This window comes from Ochlerotatus camptorhynchus, unplaced genomic scaffold, assembly GCF_037179485.1.
Source record: "Ochlerotatus camptorhynchus isolate MF236.1 unplaced genomic scaffold, CSIRO-AGI_Acam_v1.1 ptg000251l, whole genome shotgun sequence".
Lineage (NCBI taxonomy): Eukaryota > Metazoa > Arthropoda > Insecta > Diptera > Culicidae > Ochlerotatus > Ochlerotatus camptorhynchus.
Window position 1 is genome coordinate 4,504,990 of NW_027040741.1, and position 25,484 is coordinate 4,530,473.

General features: G+C 40.4%; 1 protein-coding gene across 1 annotated transcript in view; it reads right to left on the reverse strand.

Annotated features, from left to right (window-relative positions):
* klg (klingon) overlaps nt 1–5,179 on the reverse strand; it is a 468,581-nt gene extending 463,402 nt beyond the window's left edge. The window contains exon 1 of the mRNA XM_065226477.1: nt 5,152–5,179. The gene's annotated coding sequence lies outside the window, so the exon portion shown is untranslated. The remainder of the gene's footprint in view (nt 1–5,151) is intronic.
* Nucleotides 5,180–25,484: the final 20,305 nt, after the last annotated feature.

Consider the following 25,484-nt stretch of genomic DNA (forward strand, 5'->3'; position numbering starts at 1 on the left):
TTCTCGACCATTTTGACAGAAAGTGTTAGAATCTATCACCCTTGTTACTCTTCTACAATTGGCGAAGTAAAAACCCAATCGAGAAAGGTATGAAAGTCATGCGTGAGTAGGTTGAAGGTAGACAAAAGAGGACCGCGTCGTCAACATCGCGCCCTATCCAAACGAAACTGCCCGTTGGCGAAGTTTCCAGTGTTCGACCACGAAACTTGAACCGTTGCCGTTCGACCGTCAACCAATCGAACGCATCATTGCCCAGCCGAGCACAAGGACGCACCGCTAACTCCAGCTAAACCAAACCACAGAGAAACAAAGAGCCTCGTCTAACAATAGCCGGTGGAGTCATCGCGCGCAACAATAGCGACAGCCGTCGCTTTATCACGTCGGTTGCGAGGGACTTTACATCGCACCGGCGACCGCATGTAAGCCATCAACGATCGTGAGTAACCGCTATATGTAATCCATGTGCACATGTGACGTCGGGTGGGAATCAGTTCTAGGGTTAGCTAGAGAGAACGCACGCATGGGACAGGAGACCTAGGCCTAGTGAAATTCCATGTGGTGAGAATACCAGAATAATTTGAAATAGAAATTGATCCTAATGTAAATTTGCTCGCCGGCACCAGTGGTGTAGTGGTAAGCGTGACTGCTTTCTAACACCCCAATGGGTCTGGGTTCAATCCCAGCCGAGGTCGGTGGGATTTTTCGGAGGCATAAAAATCTCTGGTCACGTCTTCCTTCGAAAGGGAAGTAAAACCGTTGGTCCCGGCCCATGTGTGTTGTGAATGGGTGCGATATCCTACGCATGTGTGGAAGCTGCCTTTCTGCACATTCGGTTGCCGTCAATGGATGGCAATCGATGTCCGTCGGTGATTGGCGCTGGATTGCGGAACAGAGACCGACGTTGAATAAAGGAAAAAAAAATTGCTCGAAAACCTACCTACATGACGTTGTAGGGATTAAAGTTCACTCGAATCCCTCGCTCTTTGCGCTGGTGTTTCGAATTAGTCTTTCATTCATTTTTCATTAATGGTTTTCACCCCTGTTGTGACAGTTTCGCCATCTCGAGGATTGTGGAGGAAACTACCAGTTGTGTGAAAGCTTCCCTTCGTGCGGAGAGTTAGGGTAGAGTGAGTAATGTCTGCTTACTGATTCGGGCATCTAGTAAGTCGGACGTAAGGGGAGTTGGATCGTACTGCAAACCGTTCGTCAAGGTCTTCTTATGGCCTTTCTTTGGCGAGTCTCATCCCGGGCAATTCATATCCGAGTGAGTAATCCTTAAACGAGGTGGCGCTTAAGCTACACCCTCTCACAGTGAACGATCGAGCTCACCCCGCCTTTGTAGTTTCGGGGCTTATTGAGGTTTTCTGTTGAACCGCAACGGCACTCCTTTGAATGGAATACCGTGTGGCTACAGATTCAAGAGCTCAATTAATTTCATCTTTTTTTTTTTCCTCTTTTCGGGACAAAACACTACTGCGACCAGTAAATTGATCTATTGTAGTATATCACGTGTCCTTAGTTTAGTGCATGTCGTATTACTCCATCGCTATTGAGAAATGATGCAGTATTCGATTTTTTTACAGTTGCCACCCTTGCATTTATCGCAAGGATCCGACTCTAATTGAAAGGTCCCGCTATTTATACCCTTCGGAGTGTTGAAACACCCTCCAAAGGCGCACCCCTTTGTCAGTCAAAATAGGATTCCTTAGCATCAAAATTAAACAATGACACCGATAATGACCATGCATCAGAACCCTAGTCTTAACCACTTCAAACTACACACTAAAAAAATCTGAAATTTACTGGTGATGTAAACATCCATGCATGCAAACATTCATGCATGTAAACTTCCTTTTCACGTAAACTAGCAGCTTGCAAGAAATGTTGCAAACAAAGGTGGAAAGTTGCATACAATATATGGAATATTGCATGACATGTCTCATAAATTTACACGATTTATAATGTAAATTTGTATGATTTATGACGCTCCATTTATGTGCATCATAGTAAGGGGCTGTCCATAAACTACGTAGACAGTTTAGGGGGGGGGGGGTTTACAATTATCCACGGTCCATACAAATTTTAAAATTTTTGTATGGTCGATTTTCTACGCAGGGGGAGGGAGGGGGTCAAGAATCCCAAAAAACTGTCTACGTAGTTTATGAACAGGCCCTAACGGAAATTTACACTACTTTTTTTTAGCTGTGTAGGGAACAACGATTAGAAGATTAGGAATCACATAGATGAAGACAACTAACTCATTTTTTTCCCTTGTTTCAAGATCATCCTCGGTAGACAAAGCCGAGCCTTGTCACTTTCAACAAGGCATAACAAGTAACAAGGACTAAGATGTGTTCCTTGGGCTACTGAAAAATCCTGTTCCCCTAGTTTGAAGTAGTCAGGACTAGGAATCGGTGGTAGATCTTACATCCCGTAACGTACCACGAAAAGGTGATCTACCCACGTTACGGGGCAATTTCATCTTTGGTCTGCAAAGGAATATTTGGATCGAAGTTATAATCCATAAATATTCGACATTGCTCCCATTCAGCTCCATGGTAATTGAAAGTAGTGCTATCATCAACTATCTTTTTATTTAAAACAAATTATTGATTGTACTTTAGGGACAACTTTGGACGCTGGAAATATTAACAATCTATGCTACCGTTTTGATGCATAGTATAAATTTCCCATACCTTTTTAATTAGAGATCGCCAATAAATCGTTTTACATTTCATGTACCAATCATAGCACTTAATTTCACGAACCACATTCGAATCCCTTTAGCTGTAGCCCACCAGCTAACGTGTAACAGACGGTAACACTAATGGTGCAAATATGGAAATGAGCATTTAAAATTGACCATTAGCTACGGGTCGGTCAATAAATGCATGTGCTTATTGGATTGTTTTTGCTTTTTATGCTCCACTACCACTGCCACCTGCTTCTTCAGCCAAGTTCAATATTGTTACGATGTTAGGTTTAATGACAGGCTGTTGATAATTAAAATTTATACGACACGAATTAATGACCGCTGACGAAGCGTAAGTTTGCTTGTCGAGTTCATACCTCAACTTGCTGTGTTAATATCTTATATCAACTTGTCACGCCACGAGGCTTTTTCGAGGAGTGTGAGAAAATATAAATGGAACATAGGAAATAAATTTAATATTTTTGAGAGGGTTGCTTCCACACAAAAAAAAAAACACAATGAATGATCTCGTATAATACAATTATTACTTGAAACATTATTTTCATCAAATTCGATTCTTGTACTCCAAACATCACTTAGAATGATGAGTGAGCTATACGTGGTGAAACATAGTAACTGTCACGGATTGCACATGTATTTAATTGTCAATGGGTAAATGAATATTTGTTCACATATATTTGATTTAAAGTGTGTACAAATGTTAGCTGTTGATTGATAGTATGATTTCATTCGTTCTCGATTTCAAACGAGGCGAGAAAAATGAGGATTTTATAAATCAATGAAAACTCGTGTGACATCTTCTAGAAGCTGATGTATCTCCATGTGAATGAAGCATTTATTTTCGCAGCATTTTAGAGGTAAAGAAGTGCTGGAAAATCTATGAAAATATAAAGTTGAGTGTAATATTTGACAGTACACAGCACATGCAAATTAAAGAGTACGAAAAATAACGTAGCATTTGAGGGGAAATGGGAGAGGGGTATTAAGAATAGATGGTCTCCAATGGAAACGTGCTGCCAAAATTGGACCCTCAATACTGAAATCTTCCAATTTGTACGGAATTTGCCTATCAGAATGAATGGTACATTTTAACCTCAAATTTGCATAAGTTGAAAAACTAGTACTAGGTTGAACATCAGTAATCAAACCCTGCTGCTACGGCATTGAATCTCATTTCAACAAGCCGCTACGCTCGTATCCTCTATTAGCACCAATTTTCACTTTTCTCATATCCATCACAACTTCCATTAGTAGGTATAGGCTCGCTCTGGTAGAGGAACTGCCCATAAAACACTCGTTGGAACCCAATTATAGGAGTATACCTACCATTCCTCTTTCTAGTTCCTAAAATTCTATGGTGAAGTCATAAAAGGATTCTCACCATCACCCGAGCAACCATAGTATTGTGTGGAGGTGGACGCTGAACCAAAGTTCGGCTTAACAAGCTTTCATACGAGAGGCATACGAGGTTGGATAGGTTTTAATTGCTCATAAATTTCGGAAGCTTTCTGCTCGCAAATGCCATTTCGGGCTAGCCGGTTGCCCAGTTGAATCATGGAAAACACTACACAAAGGAACAGTTCATCTTTGATCTAGCATAAAATTCTACCGGCAGAACGTGCTGAATCGACCTTGGTTTTATCGCAATCGATATCATTTTTCCAAACTAAGCGCTGTGAAAACTTGTCGAATTATGCTCAATCTAAAAGCAAATCGAGTGAATAATTGTCTAGTGTTTCAATAAGAACGTCTTAACAATTCAATTGGAGTTCAACATGGATCCAAACTGCAAGATACCTCGCTAAATGCATGTCAGCAATTTGCTCTCATCCTGCATACAGATCCACTGAGCGGAACACTACCGACATTGTAATGACTAAATTTACGGGCCCACAAAGATTACTAATCCAACACATCAGCATTACTGCTAGCCACCCTGCTCTGGTTTGCACTATTTAACTATTCCTTCGTTGCTTGTTTCCTGGTCGGAATGGCTACTTGGTCCATCGAGAGGAAAAGCTGCAGTCGTAACACTGTTTTATCACCTATCAATTATGCAGATGTGTGAGATTTTGATTCGCATATTCATTACATTCCTGCTAACCTGGTGCTGCCTGCTCGTGGAACCGAGGTTGGTTGAGTTCTACCTATGTTCGTGATATAACCCTGGGTAAGGATCGTGTGAAAGTTTTCCACATCCCTCCACAAACTAACCGGCGGTTGCGGGTGCTAGTCGACGTTCTGGCTCGGAACAAGGGATTATGTTTAAATTTATGACTTACAGTTTACTGCACATTTCTGTCGCTGGAAATCACAGCGGTACTGACGACGACGACGACCACGACGACAGTGCAACTTGATTCGTTAACACATTCTCGAAAGTCGCAGGTTCCGCGTCCTTGAAGCATCGTGTATTTGAACAAAGTTTTAGTACCAACCGTTTCACTCAGGCTCTTGGGATGTCGTGATTAAACAGTGAGTCTCGTTTGCAATTGATTTATTTGGTTCTTGTCCGAACCACCGCGAAGGGGTTTCTTGAGGAGTTATGATCGTTTGGTACAACATAAATGGACCAAGATTGATGGGCTGTCAGCTAGGACTTTTATCGCTTTATGGCGCAATTACGTTCAAGCCCAACGTCTGGTAACCAACCGTGATAACGACGTGGGTAGTTTCTAGTCTAGAGAATTGCAGACGATTGAATTTACACATACCTGAAAGAGAAAGCGGAAACAGAGAAATGTGTTATATGAGGTGCTATAATTTAGATAGTCCACATTTGATTTAAACATGAACATATGGCACATAAATGTAAGTGGAAGGTGTATGACTAAATTAATAATTGATAATTTAAGAAAAAAAAAATATGTTCTGAATAAAATTAATTTCACCTTGGCTTTTAAAGATTGTATTGAATTCCAACTGATAATTGGGAAGCAACTAGAAATAATACTTATGATCATTTCCAGATCAACAATGCATTTTCCATTAAAATAATAACCAACATCCCAAGACTAAATCCAGCTCCAAAATGTAATTTGACATAATTGGATATTATTCAGTGTTCACTCGGCTGTCGACAAAAGCAGGCCACTCTCGATGTGTGCTACTCGATTGTCTGTTTTTTCGGCAGCAACCATTGTGTGGTCCTCCTCATTGTTCTTCATCAGCAGTTCTTTCGGTCGATGCGTCGTCGACTTTGGAAAGCAACCGTTTCGTGATGAGTGTGTGAGTGCTGACCACGTTTTGCGTCCATTGCTGCAATGGACGCGCTCTGACCCTCGTTGGCGTACAACAATTTGCCATACAATGAAACCACTGGAAGCGGCTCCAGTTCTGATGGAGAAGGCTTTTTGGATAGCGGAAGATAAAGTGTTTATTGTGTTGTACCTTTTGACTATAGTTTTAAGATGTATTGTATAGTGACCAAGAATCCTCGGCTCTGTAAAGTTAATTCGGTTGAGCCTTATCAAATAAATTAATAAACAAAAAAAAAAAAAAAATAATTGGATATTAAGCAACAAACAACATGGCACGCAGGCACGTCCGTTTAATCTTTAACGCAAGCGTAAAGATACAAGTTAAAAATCAGTAGATAATTCAAAAATATAAAATTTATTCCGAACTTGTACAGATTTTGTTTAGTTGAAAAACAAAAATATCCATGGTATTTTTAGTAATTATGAGAAAATATAAAAAAAAAGTGTGTAAAACAGAAATATCTCAAAAAGTATATCTTCAATATTTATAATTTGTGAATTAAATAAAAATCATGGAAAATGTCATTTTTTTGAATATTTTAAACCATGGACACTTGATAATTGGCAAACTTTTGGTAACTTAGATAAACTTCTTGTTAACTTGTTTTTTATCTAGTTTGTGCACAGATAACGGTTAAAAATGTCTCATATGAATCCAGATGAATGTGGGCGTTTTATAGTGGAATACCTGTATAAAGAGAGAGAGAGGGGGAGAGAGAATGATTAGAAATTTCCATTTTATTCCACTACCTCACTTACGCATGTTTCGTCTACAATGTGCAGACTTCTTCAGTGTCTTGTAGTAATACTCGACTGAAGAAACATCGAATTATACCGAATATATCAAGCGTAACTATTCAAATAGATGTATCTGCTTTTGTAAACAATCACTTTAATCGACGCTTTGTCTTAACTGCTAACTCTCTCATGCAAACAAACACCATCATCAGGTAGGGGAATATTTTCCCTACTTGCTGGTGTTGTTAGTTTCTGTGAGGAAGCTAGCAGTTGCCACAAATCGCCGATTGATGTGATTGTTTACAAAACCAAATACGTAGATTTGAATAGTTACGCTTGATATATTATATAGGAACATTTTCACTTATAAGCTAGGTAAACTTAAATCTAATCTCCTGTAGAAGCAGGTACTTCACTGCTTACTCGTTGATGTGTTCTAGATAGTAACTTGAAAAGCCATTTGTGTCCGTTTCCTTGATCACTGTTGAGTTAAGTTGGATTCCCTTGTTTGTTGATCTCAAGGCTCTCTGCAACATCCAATTTCCATGGTGTAGATACAGTTCATAAAATCGTGATGTCCTCCATTGATAGTTGGTGGTCCTCTGTGAAGTTGTATTCTGCAACCTTTGATTTGAAATCATATGTTAGGCCTTTTCCTCTTGCTTTTTGGCCTTATTAATACCGCTATATGTTCTTTAAATCCATCTGCTAAAGCTCTCTTGGTTTGACCTACATATACTTTGTTACAATGATTACAGCTTATTGTATATACACCTGCTTTATCTAAAACATTAACTGGGTCGTTAGTGAATCCTAATAATGATTTTCTCTGGTTATGGCTACTAGAGGAAATTATATCTAATCCGAATTTTTTTAACTTTGGTCTTAGCTAATAAGCTGGGTCTGGCGAAGTTGAATCGCAGCCAGCTTCAGACACTATCCAAGACGCATTGCAGCAAGCTCTGTTACTCCGTTCGAACGGCTGTCAAATTGATAAACAAAGCAAATGTGTGCAAGATTGTGAGTGACTCTCTTGAAATATCAATTGGTAGTTGTAGCAACAATCAATACGAAACTAACGATTTTAAATTGGCTCACCAGTTTAGTAGCCTATTGGTCCCAAGCAAACGATTTACGTACCCTATTCTAGTTGAAATTCTATTACTACACTATGTTTGTTTTGATTCGCTATGAAAGTTTGACAGATAACATCAGGGGTGTGTGGATTCATGCAGAACATGCAGGGGTGAGTGAAATAGCTTGGGACTGCTTGGCACCGTTGTTCTGGTACTGAGTGAGCCAAAAATAATAATGATTTTCTTCGGGACTCAGTGGTCTTAGAGTTACCTCTATGGTTGTAGTGTGTTGTAGTTCGTTGATATTGTCGGTCGCGTTTGATCGCGTTTGACACCGGAAAACCCCACACCCGACTTTAGATTTTACTCTCGTTCTGTACAACAACAAAGCGTCGGGCATGGTGTGCATGTACAAATCGATTGGCGCGTGTCGAATTTTCCGGTTTTCTACTGTATCAATAATATTTGGTTTTCATGAAAGTTCCTAAGCAGTTAAAATGCGATGTTACGCAAAGTTTTGCAGCTACACTGCAAGTGCACCGGTGAAGAGAAGTTTATTTCGCTTTCCGAAGGATCGATTCTTGCGCCGCGCATGGTTGATTTTTTGCGAGATTGATCAGGAAACCCCAGTTCATCAAAACTATGAATATGTTTCCAAAAATAATAACAACTACGTTTTACTCAGATTACAATACTCCCTGGCATTTGTTAAGCCAACCCCAGATGGCTGCCGTTGGCTTTACCAGCAGCCAGGAGCTAAACTAGGGGTTCTTCTGACCCTTGGGAGAAAAATAATATAAGATATTTAAGAATCAAATAGTTACACGAGTCCTTTCAAATCACGTCAAGGGTTATGACTCCAAGAAAACCAGGGCATGCCTAGGACTTTAACACCCATATTGATATGGTTTCGGACATGTTGCAAATTGGCTACTTCCCGCGGGGCATCCAGAACCAGCTAAGAGCAGCCATGGCAAGTTATTTGCCTAATTAAACTGCCACTGTCGTTGGCTTGCAAGATATCGAAATAGATATTGCGCTGAAAAATCATGAGACTTGATACGCACATTGAAGTGAATCAAAAGTTTCACATTACTGGTCACTTTTCCGAAATCTATTTCAAGATCTCATTATTACTCAACAGATCCTGGATCTGTAGCCAGCATTGAATTCAAAATTGCCTTTCGTACCAATAAAAAAGATGATTTCAACTAAATTTTCATATCACTAAAAATCCGAAAAATCTCCATAAATTTACGAATGGTTTATTGAAACTGCTATAAATTTCCCATGAAATGGTCCATTCACATATCTAAACATTTGTATAAACGATTGTCTACGCAGGGGATTTGCAACCTCTCAAAAACGATCTACGTAGTTTTTTTTTATTAATTATTTATTTGTACAGGCTCAATCGAATAAACTTTACAGAGCCGAGTTATCATTTTTGTTATACATTATTGATGTCTTATATTTAAAGTTAAAGGAGCTGGACCGGATACTCGTGGTTGTCTCGAGGTTAGTGGAGATTTACAATTTTTTTGGATGGGAAAAGGGAGCGGGAGGTTTGAAATGTGGTTTACGATACAAATATTTAATTAATCCTAAAACATGAACTAATTTCTATTCATCTTGAAAACAAACATAAAAAACCCACACGTACAAAATACAAACTAAACACAAGGTTAATAAAACTTACAATCTAATGTTAATATTCTTAAAGTAAACATATATGAGCTTCATAAACTCCAGATCGCGTCTAGCCAAAATATCCCGAACTGGAACATTAGGTTGTCTACCTCGAGCCCGAAGGGAATCGCACAGCTCAGATCTGACTCCACGATGCTCAGCACAAGACCAAAGGATGTGATCGGCGTCTTGGTAACCTTGTCCACATTCACAGAGATTGCTGTCTCCCAGCCCAACACGAAACAAGTGAGCGTTTAACGAATAGTGATTGGACATGAGGCGAGACATCATACGAATGAAGTCTCGACCCACATCCAACCCCTTGAACCAAGGACTCTTCGACACCTTAGGGATGATCGAATATAGCCATCTTCCCATACTCCCTTCACTCCACTTATGTTGCCAGCTGACGAGTGACTGTTGATGATAAATGAAGAAAAATTCATCGTAGGCGATTTGTCGATCGTAAATATCGCCTTCCATAGCGCCCACCTTAGCAAGTGAGTCAGCTATCTCATTGCCCGGAATCGAGCAATGAGATGGGACCCATGCAAAGGTGATGACAAAAGATCTTAAAGATAAAGCACTTAAAAGCTTTCATATTTTCATGAGAAAATACGAGGAGTGCTTTACCGGCCTCATAGAGCGAATAGCCTCGACAGAACTGAGACTATCCGTAAAAATAAAATAATGATCTGGTGCAAGTGAGGCGATCCTTTCTAGCGTATAATGTATTGCCACCAGCTCAGCAACATATACGGAACAAGGAGCTTGAAGCATTCGAGAGGCGCTATGAAATTCGTTATAAATACCAAAACCAGCGGACGCCTCTATTAGTGATCCATCTGTGAAGAACGATCTTGCGGAATCAACTTGGCCAAACTTTGCAGCGTAAATTGACGGAACAATCATGGAACGATGATGCTCTGGGATCCCACGAATCTCCCACGTCATAGATAAATCAAAACTAACTGAATTGCCGAAGTCGGAGAAGCATACACGATGAGGATTATGCTGTGAAGGGCTGATATCCTGTGTTATGTACACGTAGTACATTGACATGAAACGAGTTTGAGGGTTCAGCTCAAGAAGCTTTTCAAAGTTTTCGATTACCAGTGAGTTCATAACTTCGCAACGGGTGAGGAGCCTGAGGGACAATTCCGAAAACCGATCCGATAGTGGCAACATGCCCGCCAACACTTCTAGACTCATCGTATGAGTCGAGTGCATGGATCCTAACGCGATACGAAGACAACGATTCTGGATACGTTCCAGTTTGATGATGTGAGTTTTAGCCGCCGACTGGAAACAAAAACTACCGTATTCTAAAACCTATAAAATCGTTGTCCCTTACAACGTTAGAAGATCTTGCGGATGGGCTCCCCACCACGTTCCGGTAATTGTTCGGAGAAAATTGATCCTTTGTTGGCATTTTCGTCTCAGATACTCAATGTGGGATCTCCAGGTGCATTTTGAATCGAACCAGACCCCAAGATATTTGAAGGACATAGAATGAGTGATCGGTTTACCCAAAAGTTGAAGCTTTGGTTGTGCTGGGCTATGCTTCCTAGAAAAAACAACCAACTCAGTTTTCTCCGTGGAGAATTCGATACCTAGCTGATTAGCCCAAGTAGACAAATTGTCTAAGGTATCCTGTAAGGGTCCTTGCAGGTCGACCCCTTTGGGCCCTGTCATAGACACTACGCCATCATCTGCAAGTTGTCTCAACGTGCAGTTGTCACTTAGACAATTGTCAATTTCTCTGACGTAGAAATTATACAAAAGGGGGCTTAAACATGAGCCCTGGGGGAGACCCATGTAACTAAATCGAGAAGCTGTAGAGTTTCCATGAGAAAAGCTCATATGTTTCTCTGACAGCAAATTGTACAAAAAGTTATTTATTAATGGAGAAAGGCCACAAGCGTGGAGTTTGTCTGAAAGGAATTCAACCGATACTGAATCAAAAGCCCCCTTGATATCCAAGAATACAGAAACCATTTGCTCTTTTTTAGCAAAAGCCAACTGAATTTCTGTGGAAAGCAATGCGAGACAGTCGTTCGTTCCCTTGCCCCTACGGAATCCAAATTGAGTAAATATCTGAGAGTAGGTGGTTCGTCTCAACCCATTTGTCCAAGCGAAAAAGGATCATTTTCTCCAACAATTTTCGAATGCATGATAACATCGCGATGGGACGATACGAGTTATGATCTGAAGCGGGTTTTCCAGGCTTTTTAATGGCTATAACTCTCACTTGCCTCCAATCACCCGGAACAATATTGAGCTCCAGGAGCTGACAAAACAAGTTCAACATGCGCCTCTTAGCGACGTCTGGGAGGTTCTTCAACAAGTTGAACTTGATTCTATCAGCCCCCGGAGCCGAATTGCCACACGAAAGGAGCGCGAGTGAGAGTTTCAGCATCGAAAAAGGCTGGTTGATATCGTCTACCGAATTCGTCGTTTCGCGAGAAATCATCTGTGCCGGCACGGAATCAGGACATACTTTTCGCGCGAACTTGAGAATCCAACGATCTGAGTACTCCTCGCTCTCGTTGTTCGAAGACCGGTTACGCATCCTTCGCGCCGTGTTCCAAAGCGTATTCATCGACGTTTCGCGCGATAATCCGTCCACGAATTGCCACCAGTATCCGCGTTTCTTGGCTTTGATGAGGCTCTTGAGTTCGCGTTCAAGAGCCGAGTACGCTTCGAAATACACGGGGGTTCCACGTTTCCGGAAAAGCTTAAACGCGTCGGACTTTTTACGATAAACCTCAGTGCATTGGTGGTCCCACCAAGGGGAAGGAGGTTTCCTACGCAAAGACGTTCCAGGAACCGGCCGAGTTTGAGCTCGAAGCGCGCTGTCCAAGATCAGATTGGAGAGAAAGTTATATTCCTCCAACGGTGGAAGCCCTTCTACCGACGACACGGCTTCCTCTATCGTGGTCTTGAACGTTGTCCAGTCGATATTACGGGTGAGGTCGTACGCGACGTTAACTGATTCCGACGGATTGAACCCACTGGCAATCGAAATTTTGATCGGCAAGTGATCACTACCGTGGGAATCTTGGATCACATTCCACGTGCAATCCAACGATAATGAGTTAGAGCAAAGTGTGAGGTCTAATTTACTTCCATTCGAAGAAGGTCCAGCCAAACGTGTTACTTCTCCATTGTTAAGAATTGTCATGTTAAAGCTGTCGCAGAGGTCATATATCAAAGTAGAACGGTTGTCATCATACAGTTCCCCCCAGCCTGTACCGTGGGAATTCAAATCTCCCATAATCAACCGTGGAGCAGGAAGTACCGAACAGATATCTGAAAGTTGTTTGCGATTAACAACGGCTCTAGGAGGAATATAAACAGAAGCAATACAAAGGCTCTTACCTTTAATAATAGCCTGACATGCGACAACTTCAATACCTGTAAATTGTGGAAGATTCACTCTATAGAAAGAATGGCACTTTTTGATCCCCAAAAGTACCCCTCCTCCACGCGAATCCTCACGATCCAGTCGAATAATGTTAAAATCATAAAAAGGAAGATCGATATCTGAAGAGAGCCAAGTTTCACAAACAGCAAATGCATCACAATCATTATTGTGAACTAAAAACTTAAAAGAATCTAATTTAGGAATGAGACTTCGACAATTCCACTGTAGAATAGTGATCAAATCCCCGACCTCGTTTGGAAAATTATCCATCGAAGGAAATGATTGCTGCAATGAGGGGCCACTTCAATGTCAATTGCTTCAAGAGGGTCTTCACAGAAGGAAGCATTGCCAGAACAATGCTTTTGAGAGGATCAGAAATATTGAGGTACTTGAGAATATCGTCCACAATTTTATCAAATGAGAACAACCCAGATGAAGAAGGGGCTTCTGTTCTTAAATATGGGCCATCAGGGGTTTTTGATGTCCCCGGGAGAGATGGAAACTTCTGGTTATAGTCAGTTCTGCGGAAACCAGGAGGAGTAGAAACTTCCTTTTTTCCATCACTCCTTGATTTGGGCAAGCTGATTTGGGGTTCCTTATCTGCAACTTTCCGCGAACGGATGCGTTTTCGTTTCCGTGCAGAACCTTCCGGAAAACTGAAAGAAACTCCCTTTTCAGCCAAGTCAGAGTCAGTCTCGTCATCTGACAAAAGAGAAAAGGGATTTTTGTCGTTGGTCGATGGCGTGGCCGTCTTAAGCATTTCTGCAAAAGACTGCCGGGAACGTTCCTTAAGTGAGCGTTGTAATTTCTCCCCGCGTTGTTTGTACACCGGGCATGACGAGATACCATGAGGAGTTCCCTTACAGTACACGCATTTTGGTGCGGTAGCTGCACAGGTGTCATCCACATGCTTCTCTCCGCATTTGGAACAGCGTGCCTTGCTGCCACAGTGGGAGGCCGTATGTCCCAACTGCTTACAGTTTTGGCAGTTCATGACCCGGGGAACGAACAAGCGCACAGGTAGTCGAAGTTTTCCCAGCTCGATGTAGTGAGGAAGGGCTGAACCAGAAAAGGTCACACGGAACGAGTCTGTGGGGGTAAAACTCTTTTAACCCTCGCTGACAGATACTGAGCCCAGTTTTTGGACATCCAGTATCTTCACCGGGGGAAGCAAACGGTTCTTGAAACGACCAACCGCCTGCTTCTCCAAGATCTCGGGGGTCAGACTCGCTTCGGTGACCACACCTTCGATCTCCACATCACGAGCTGGGATGTAAACTCTGTACTGCTTCAGGTTAGGGACGGAGACACGAAGTTTATTGTGCCTAACCTTCGTGATTTCAGTCACGGCCGAGTATCGCATCGTCAGATCATTAGTAATTTGCATTATATTCAAAGGTTTGTTTCTGGGCTGAAAGTAGACAACCCATGGGCCAGTCGAGTCATCTGGATAGGCTCGCGATCGGGGGTTTATCTGAGCCTGTCCTTTGCCAGACTTAGACGATGAACCAGGGATGACATCATCTTTCTTCTGAGATGACGTACGTTTTCGACCCTTCTTGCCATCGCGTGACAAAGTGGTGTCATCTTCCGACAAAACGTCCATTTCGTCTTGCGACAAAATGTCCATTTTGCCGTACTAGTGGGAGCGAAAATAGCGAAACGATAATCACTCGGACACAATACACAAAAAAAAAAACTACAAACACAGAACACAAACTTAAAATTTAACTGTGGGCGAAAGAGAGAAACAAGAACAAAAACTTATCTGATAATCCAAACTACTACCACCTAGCGTTTAAACGGCAGCAGCGGAGCGACGCGCAGCGTGGATGATCTTCGGTGGTGTATGCTTATGTGAGGGTCGGCACTCAGCTGAACACACGATGATAGATGAGCGGTGTAAATGCGGAGGCAGATGCTGACACTCGATGACGATGATCCGTGTGCAGGTATGCGTTACCACGCACCGATGATGGTGCGCAAAATGGTTGGCGAATTGGCAATCGCAAAAACAATTTTCCTTCCGATGATGCCGAAAACACACTTTCTTCCAGAAAAAAAACTCACTTTTAGTTAATTATTTAGCTGGGAACTCTAGGCGAGAAAAAACTGACAATTTAAATCAAGTGAATAGCGAGAAAACTTCCAAAATAACGGAGCGCGAACTAAGTCGACCGTACTTCTTGCTAGGACGCAGTGGAATGGATCTACGTAGTTGATTGCTCATAGATACAGACGTTTTTTCGAGACTCCCTCAACACGTTACTGCTTACAAGTACATCACATGCACATGCGAATAATTATTCACTTATGAGTCTCTGTGAAATGTGCAAGTAAATCTTCCACGTCAAAAAGTGCATTTGATTTTCCTCATGGTTATCGGATATCGCTTCACTTCATTACGGTTGACGTGTTCTAGACGCAATCACTGTTAATTTTCAATGCAAACTAACGCTGTGTCCATCAATTCAAAAAGTGTCGGCTCCACGAAACCTTCGCTTGTTGGTATTAGAGAGTGGTTTGAAAGCTCAAAATTGAAAGTACGCTTCCTGATTCTACCGTAAATCATATCCTGAAGGCCGAAATTCAATTAAACTTCCCGTTCACGTCCAATTATCGTTTTCAATCAAATGCAAAATCAATTACAATGTGTGGCGTTTTTTGAGGTGAGTTCGAGGCGCGTTGCCAAAAACCATTTCTGCCGAAAATGGTGCGGAATTAGTGTGATGCATGTGCGGTTTTGGATAAGCTCACGGAAGCATATGATACGTTTCCCTCATGACCAGACAGACACAGCTAGCTAGCGGTCTGGTTGGTCATTTGATGCTCTAAATTATCAAATGATACTTCACACGCCCTGTGGCAACTGATCCGATTCGAAAGCCGGGTATCCCAAAACTCAAACACCAAAAGTGCCAATTTTCCCCGCTTTCCTAAACCTTGGTCGAACGCATTCGGATGTTTACGGAACACAGCCCAGGCGCTAAATTTGAATATTATTGGAATTTATATCTCCCTCTACGGTAGATGTGTGTTCGACTCACCAGAGAATGTGATGAGCAAGTGCAACGCTGAAAATCGATTTCCCAGCGAATTATAAAATAATCAGCATTTGAGTTTGAATAAATAAATAATGATATAATAACAGCGCTGTGAAAACAATTTGGAAATGATTATCTTCCTGTTGAAGGATTTCTGGCGAGGAGCCTGTGTGGCCGTTAAGATTCTTCGAGAATGCTTCCTACCTACACATACATTTCTGCGTACACCATCGTGTTAATTTCGTTAAAAAAAAAACTACCAGCGATTTAACGAAGTTTTGGCTCTCACGCCGTAATTGTGGGTGGCTTACTTTAAGAAGATGCATTTGTGGAACACAGCTGAACCTTTTATGAGCATATGCATGATTGACCGCTCGCATTTGCTACTTCTTTATTGGCAGATCATCTGAACGTACACAGAGAAACAACGTCTTTTAAAGCTCAATTTTGGCATGTGGATACATTATGTTACAGAGCATCTATTGGCCAAATTTGAGTGCTCTAGGACTTTGTTTACCCCTCTGACGATAATAGATTAAGGTATTACCGAAGCCGACATTTCACATAGTACTTTGTCAACAAAATTTAACGTAGAAATTGACAATTTGAATTATTGCAAGAGATAATAGAAAATCCATGTAAACCTTTACTGTTTCTGAAAACATTATTTTAGTAGCTTCAAACTATAACAAATACAGCAATAACCCGATTTTGTATTTTTTTCTAAATCTCAAATAATCATAGTTTTAAATCTATCTCATTCATCTTCATGGATGTTGAGGGTATACTTGCTGCAAAAAGACCACTGAAGAAAATCGGTGGTTTTGTAGAAAACATTAAAAAAAAGTAGAAGCGTCTATGCCTAGGGGCACGAACGGAAGCTTGACGTAGGACCGCTAGTGGACGGAACAAATATGTTGAGCCTTTAGTTCTTTTAATTGATCGATAATTTATTATCCTAACTCTTCCTGTTTTTGAATTGGTGGCCCTGAAAAGGGCCGGTTGTTTTCGAATGGTGGCTCTGAGAAGGGCCGTTATTTGTTTTTATTTTCTGGTGTCATTTTTATCGTTTGGGACGGCTACCATGTAGCTGATGAAAAAATTGTGATTACTGATACCTGTAATTTTAAAAGTTTGTTTGTGACATTAAATTCTGAATGATTATATTACTACTAACCTACATCAGTAAATATAGGCCGATGGTAAGAGAAATAGGTGATGAATACTTTACATCTAAGATCTGGAATATGTAGCGCAAAGTCCGTGAGTGTTCAGAACTAACGTGTTTGTTCTTATTTCTTTTAATTATTAGAAAATCTATTATCTTAACTCCATCTGTATTTTAATTGGTGGCCCTGAAAAGGGCCCCTTGTTTGTTTATTGTTGGCCCTGAAAAGGGCCTTTTGTTTTTCAAATCATGCTCCTGAAAAGGAACGTTTGTTGTTGTATTTTCCTGGTGTCTTTCGAAAGGGTTGTTGGAGTTGGAGGGTACGGAACGAATAGGTACTAATCTCTGTTAGATTTTACCCCTCCTTTTATTTTGACGATATTTGTTGATATTGCTGTTGTATTTGCTTCAGTTGATGGATAACTAACACGAAATGCATAAACGTGCTACCAATTGACTCAATGACCCAAAGCTGATAGTGATTTTCCGAACACTTCTATTGGCACTGATTGATGATTCTTTGCTGTTATTTCTCTCCATGGTTCAACAATATTTCAATTTTGTGATCCTGTTTTACTAATCATCTAGAGATCTTAAGAGAACTTCTATAGAGTAGAAATATAGTGGCCCTGGAAAAGGCCATTTGGGATCCAAGAAATGTACATGCTGGTACTTTCGGGACGGCGTGCTTACACCATTGTACAGTGGTTGAAATTTTGTAGGTGATCAATGTTGTAATCAGCGTAATGGAACGACTGCAGTGGAACGTCCGAAAGATGGGGAAGCTGCTCAGAGAGCCTCTGATGTTCGCGCCCTTTAAAGTTTTACCAAATTTGTGGTGATCATCTCCGTCGCAAATGAAACAGCCATTTTGGATCAAAGCGAACAAACTGGTGTACTTGGGTATCTCCAGAGACAGCGAGTCGGCTTTCCTGGCAGTAGCATTACGTAGGTGATCATTATAGTCAAATTCAGCTGTGTAACGTTCGAAGGATGTCATTGCCGTTGGTAATGCTTCTCATTCCGATGTCAGTGTCAACTTTATGAGTCTTTCAAATTAGTTGTGACGACTGTCCCCACAGCTAATGAAATTGCAACTGATCACTTTCAATCGACTTTAATGTTTTATACTTGCAGAATAGCTAAGTGCCCTGCGCATCGGTCAGAGAGCGTATAGGGCGTCATTATGCCAATTTGGTCGTGGCACATTTCGAGTATGAGAGAGTAATTGCAGTTAGATCAAAAGTGCCTGAGAAAAATGCAAGCACTTTCGCAGATTACCCGAAGTTGCGATAGTGAAGGTTTGATCACAGACAAGCAGACATAACACTCTCAAAACGTTCATCAACATCGTTTTTAACGGTCAATTTAAATGTTTCTTAGTTGGTAGTACTGCCACTTGTGGTGCACATAATCAATACTCTAGCGTTTGACGTTTACACACTACAACCATCTGTTGAGTGTATTGCCCATCATAGTGTATACGACAGATGGCGGTAGGGTTTACAATGATAAATGTTCAATGTGTTGTGTCTGCTTGTCTATGAAATAACATTGAAATAACGTTATGATAAAATCAAAACATTGAGAAATATTACGCATCACTTTCAGAAATACTTCACTTCGCAACCGATGAACCATTATCACGGCCATATGAGTACCCAAGTAACCATATAGTCGCAATATAGCTTGAATATTCTTTCTTTGCTTGAGTATGGTTAGTTGGGGAATCTGATGAAACTGTCACTTCTTGAAACTGGTGGACCAAAAAAGGCGGAATCATATTAGAGCCAACCAACCAAGGACGATCTACGGAAGGAAATTGCCGGTGAAGCACCGAATGAAAACGAAGCGTTAGATAAAAAGTCCAAGGGATTCCAAAGGAAGCAAATAACGGCGGTGGAAGTGCAGAATATGGTGAGAGCTGTCCAAATGTTTGTTTACATAGGAGAAAATTCGGTAGGATCCTTCCATTGCATTATTTTATGATTCTTCAATATTGTACACATAGCAATTCGGAGCGTTTGGTAAGGTATGCCCACGCATCCTTCCACCCTTGTAGATTCAAGAAATGTTCCTTTCATTTCCAAGAATCATCTTTGCAACGCAGTATGCCTGGCCGTATTGATGTTTATATCATATCTCAGATATGCTGTAAACATCAATTAGAGAAGAAAAATGATTAGACCTCATCTAACCTAATCATTTTCCAAGATGCTTTCTCGTACTGGCTGCGTTTGTATTAGATTAGTTAGATTAGATTTGATTAGATTAAATTAGATTATATTAGATTATATTAGATTAGATTAGATTAGATTATACTTGCAGAATAGCTAATAAGACCACTCTCTATTGGAGTATTTTTCGTCAGAGCGTTCCTAGTTGCAAGTATATGGCTGCATTCATACCAGACCAAGACGTGCTCCAACCAGCATTGAATTGGATTGTTGTGAAATAACAACTAGCGCTACTTGACTATTTCACACCAGTGCAAGTCGATGCCAACCGGATGGTGGTCCAATCATGCTGCCTATTGGGTGAAACCTTTCCTCCGGTCGATGTGGGTGCATTCGTCTGCGTCTTCGTATTGGTACGATGCGTGTTGTTCCACTCATACGTAGTGTGCGATGCTTATCCGTCCGTTGCTCAAAAGTAAATCACGAAGAAAAGGATTTGGCAAGCGTTTTTATTGCCGCTGCATTGATGAAATGGTGAGCGGTCAACCGAGCATTGAGCTCGCTCATGTGAGCATGTACAATGTGTCGTGTGTTCGATATGCGCTCAATCGTTACGTCCGTGTTTGGGATTTTTCGTTACATGTCTGAATTTTGATTTTTTTTTATGTTACTCCCAATATAGAAAATAAAGACGTAGTCCTACTGTGTTTGTTATAGTTTGAAGCTAATAATATGATGTTTTCAGAAACAGTAAAGGTTTAAATTGATTCTCCTATTCTCTCTCGCAATAATTCAAATTGTCAATTTCTACGTAAAATTTGTTTGGCAAAGTATTATTAAAAATCTGCAGGTGTTCATAGCAAATATTCGCGGTATATAATTCTTGCTTGCTTTTTATGTGGGAGGGAACAGGTCTCATACATATCGTACGTTAGCAAGAACAAGTCATATAGAGACCATACAAATTGGGGGAGGAGTGGTTTTGAAAATCCCAAATCGATACCATCAGAAAATTCAGTACTCGCGCCCAGGCATGGCAAATCATTTACCTTAATTTCGTGCATTCATTAGGTGATACTCTAACGTAGCCTTAGCGTGAAACTTTAAAGGCACAAATGTCAGCTTCCACAAAACATACAAATTTGAAATTGCTACTCCTTGTTTGCTGTGCTACTACTAACAGAGAGTAGCAATTTCAAATTTGTATGTTTTGTGGAAGCTGACATTTGTGCCTTTGAAGTTTCACGCTAAGGCTTCCTTAGAGTTTAACATTCATCATTAATAAACAACAAAGGACCAAGATGTGAACCTTGTAGCACACTTAATGTTACATTAACTATTGTAGACAAACTTCCTTCAAATCTTACTCTTTACGTTCTGTGTGATAAATATGACTCGATCCATTTCAGTAGCCTTAGGTTGAAGCCTAATTTGGATAATTTAAAAAGCAATAGCGGTATGTCAACTCTGTGAAATGTATTACTAAAGTTAGTTTATAACGCTTGAACAAAGTTTCCTTTATTTATAAGGTTTAGAGAAAAAGTTACAAAATATATCAGGATCAAGACTGTACTCGAAAAAATGCAGCAGACAAAAATGATCACCAAAAATTAATTTTAAGTTGGTTTATTCAACCTGCTATCCTAAGCTAAATTCCCGCACCTTGGGCTTAACGCTACCCATGAAATCCTGTGCAACATTTGCGCCATCTTTCTTACATTCTTTGATCCACTCTTTCTTCAAATCCGTGTCGTTTCTGAAGACTTTCCCTGTTTTCCGCAGCTTTCTCTTCATAATCGCCCAAAATTTTTCTATTGGGCGTAATTCTTGCGAGTTTGGTGTGTATGCCTCCTTCGGCACAAAAACAACATCGTTAGCTTCGTACCACTCCATCACACATTAGTGATTCTTACGGTGCACATGTATTCGGATTTATGCTTAATTTAAACATACATCGCCCAATGGAGTTCCCGGGGAAATACCGGGAATTTGCCAGCCGGGATTTGCTGGTTACCAAAAAAAAAAAAAAAAAAATGAATAATACTTGTGCAGTTTGATAGAAATTTAAAATTTTCAATAGTCTTCGTTCTAATAGCGGTCGATCTAATGGCGTTCAGCCTATTAGCATCTGGCTTAATCCCCCATTATATAATTGTTTATCCAAATTAGGTAGGTAATTACTGTCAACCTCTTCATTTCCGCCCTACTCCCAATTAAGTATTCTTTGAGCTTATCCACAATTCCATTTATGTAATACTAATGCATTATTTTGCGTTCGCCTATTTAGTGGCAAAAACATACCTAAAATGATCTATAAATTTACAACGCAAGGAATTCCTTGACCAGACCGAAATTCGAACACACCATCTGCAGAATGATATTCCATGCCTTTACTGGCTATCTGAAGGCCCCATAAGTATTGTGTTTACCGTTTATTGCTCAAAAACAATTCATATGATGCGTTAAATGCGAAAAACTATACTAAAAGCCCCAACGTAGACCTGCCTCGCAGCTAAATTATCGACGCCATTGATGACGCGAGCCTTGATAACCACAGAATACAGCTGGATACAGGACCACAAAATCAGTGAACATCATCCGCATACACTCTGTGTTCTGGTTTTATCGAGCAAACGGTCTGTTCCGGATGCACCTACCGGTATCGAATCAGAGTTTTAAAGGGAGAGAGAGAGAGCGCGAATCGAATTGCCAGAGTTCATACGCGCTTGTTGATTGGCGGTTTTTAACAGCGCGTAACAAACTCCACAGGAAGCCACACGAGTACAACTTCAGAGCACCCACACCATGTGATCCAACTACACACCCGCAAGACCCGGCGCACCTCTGTTTCAACCGAAAGCGTCTCGAGCTCCTCTAGTAATTGGAATGTTCAAAACCCCTTTCGCCTGAAGCGCTAAAACGCAACCACTTCCCATTCCTCCGGGGGGTCGTTACCGGAGCGCGCATTGTGCTACAAGAGTCAGAAATTGAAATTCATTCCCACATCTCGTGTTGCCAACTTTCATGGAATACCGCTGCTATTTGGGTAAAATTCGTAACCTGTTTTTAATTCCGACCAAGCAATTAAAATTTAAATTCTACTCCTGCGAGTTAGTGAGACGGCAAAAAATAATTTCAGCTCTAGCCCATTCAGTACAGATACCTTTTTCTTGACAGCACCACGACTTGCCGGCACTCCCTGTGCAACATCGAAGACGACAGTATCCTTTGAACAGCGCCGTGGGAAATTAAAAGTCGGAGCAAAAGTTTTGCCCTGGAAGGTTAGTGTGAGCAGAGTAAAGACATTTATCGGTGCTTTTTCAATTCTGTTCGACTAGTCAATTTTGCAATCTACGATACCGGTGAGCAAATAGAAAAGGATTAAAACCGAAATAATCTCCCTAGCCGTGACGCTTGCCTTTCTTTATTTCTATACATCTTTGTAGATATTATTTAAACTGAATGTATTGTGCATTAATGAAATAATTAAACACTTAAATAATCAATTAGATGAACGTTATACATAAAATAATTTCAAATCATTTATCTGTAAGCGATGCCAGGTTGTTTGCAAATACAGGTAGTGAGTAAATTATGCATTGGAAATCAATATTAACAATATGCTGCTTTCTTGATAAAATTTAAATACATAATGGAAAACGTGGCAGAAGAGGCCAATTGTTCTACAATTTTCAAAAGATGTCCTCCAATAACACACAATTACAATGGCTCACGATTCACAGTGATATTTTCCGCCATTTTGCATATCACCCTACATGCGGTAAAACATGTGTAACCTGCTAGAAACCTCCCTCGACAGCTAACGTTTGACTTAAGTTACGGTTTCCTGATGTAATGTCAGTTTGAAAACCAAAATCAAGTCACGCTCGTTATACGTTTGCAGTGACACCCATGTTCTTTGTACTAACAAATGTTTGCTTATCATCAAGGATCAGTGGCAGATAAAAAAATAAAACGAAAACGAGCAAAGATGATCGAAAATTGAAACAAATCCTGCGTCACGGGCCAACATTTCCTTTATCCTTGCACAGAGGAAGCGTACTCTGGAGAGGAAACAATTTCACAGCACTCACACATGTCCTTTCGTACGATATCTTCACTTACAGAGCTACACTGTCCTAGTGTAAATCCGCTAGCAAATCTGCCAACGACCCAAACGGGAATGACTATCGAGGGGCCTCCTGTTCCGATTTTCGCACGTACCTATCGTCTCATGAATATCAATTGCGACGTCTCCGGCGTGCGGTAGAACGCAGGTGTACTACCAACGACAACTGTCACGTGAATTTTCTCACCGATGTTTCTGATCCCTGCTTCTTGGGAATGGAATGTTTCATTTTTTGTCATCCGGAGGCTTTTCGGATTCTTCTCGCACCACTGGGACTGGAGCAAAGTGTGGTTGATTGCGCTGGCCAAGAATGTGGCCATCCACAAGTGGAAGAGATTAGAGGACGATGAGGGAGAAGTGATTTTTTGCCACCAATACCTTGGAGGGACAGTTGTGCCACAGCGGTGAATCTAATTTTGATTTGATTACTTTCTAGTCGGTCGGTTTTACTGTACCGTCAAATTGTTTGTGGGATGAAATCTGAAATTGGAAGTCACTTCAAATGTCACGGTGACACGTAGAGCATGATTTCGAAACGTTTACTTCTGAATTTGTTTATGTCCAGACTTCTGGAAAAAGGCAGGTCGCATCCAAATTCGATGAAATTTGGCATTGTTGTTAGGGGCCTCCCTAAGGTTATGCAAGACCATGCTGGAGGTGGCTGGGTTTGAATCCCGGTATGGTATAGAAATTTTTCTTAAGCTAATATGCGATAAGAATGTATGACATTGAATGTTAGTTGCATTTCCTATCATCCTCCGCAGTGAATGGTATAAGTTGACGATGTTAGGATTTTTTTTATCTTTTATAATTTTCGTGTTTTGTCTACGCCTTCGACTGTACTATCAAGCATTTTATTTATAATATCGTAGAACAACGCACACACTTGCCACAACTCTCTCCAATTCAACAGAAAAAGCATGCGAAGTCAAGTATGAGAGGAAATGAGCGCTTTTTATTCGCGTTTAGGCGTATTTTGCACCAAATCGTACCGAAGATGGCAGCACCCGCTCAGATTTCAATTTAACTTTCTGGATGTGTACACCTTGACTAAATAAGCCACTTTGCATACTTATTAAGACTATTAGTTTAGAAAGTCCAAACTTTGTTTGCCAATTTCTTTCAAAATAATATAATAGAAAAACTGTTATTTTCATGACTTTAAGGAAATTGTGCAAAGTTTTGAATAAAAATACTGACAAAAATCCATTTGCGAAATCAAAATTTAGAGTCAACTTTAAAAAAAATGGCCATGTTTGATTTGGATGTAATTTTGTCTTAAGATAGGTAATTATGATTACTACATCTCGAGATGGGTACTTTTAAGGAAAAAAAACAGTTTTTCTAACAAAAACTTGTTCATATCTGTACTGATTTTTTTAACGTTCGATTTTCATCCAAAACTAAACCAGTGAAGATAAAAATCATCAAAAATCTAATGAAGCTCAATTTGCGATTTTGTCTAATCAGTAACTAATTTCTAGCGGTGCTGGAGGTGTAGTGGTAAGCATGATAACCTCTCATCCCAGCAGACCTGGGTTCCGGTTGGTCCCCGGTTCATGAGTTGATGGGTCGATAGGTAGGGTCCAGGTGTGGGAGCTGCCTCCCTGGCGTCAGTAGCATTATTGGTGCTCAGCACGGAAAACAAGATCGTCAGAAAACAAATTAAGAAAAAAAAAATCAACTAATTACACTTTTTTAAATCAAGAATTCCATATGAAAAGGGCTTACATCAATAGAAAATAATATTATTCATTGTATTGTCTACTACTGAGGCAACATCAGATACTACTATAGCAACTTAGCATTCTTAGCTTAAAGTATCCATAAATAATTAGGTATGAATAAAATTTAAATTGAGAACTTCCTTCGTATCAACAACAATGTGGGAAGTCAACCTATCGCATCATAATTCTATATGTAATAAAATAAGGATTTATACCTAAACCATTATATTTATGCTACTTTATTCTACCTTTGAGTAGTATAAAACTAAGGTTGATTTCATACTAGCAGCAGTTTATCTGGTAACGAAAGTGGTGAAGACAAGCTTAAGTAAAATT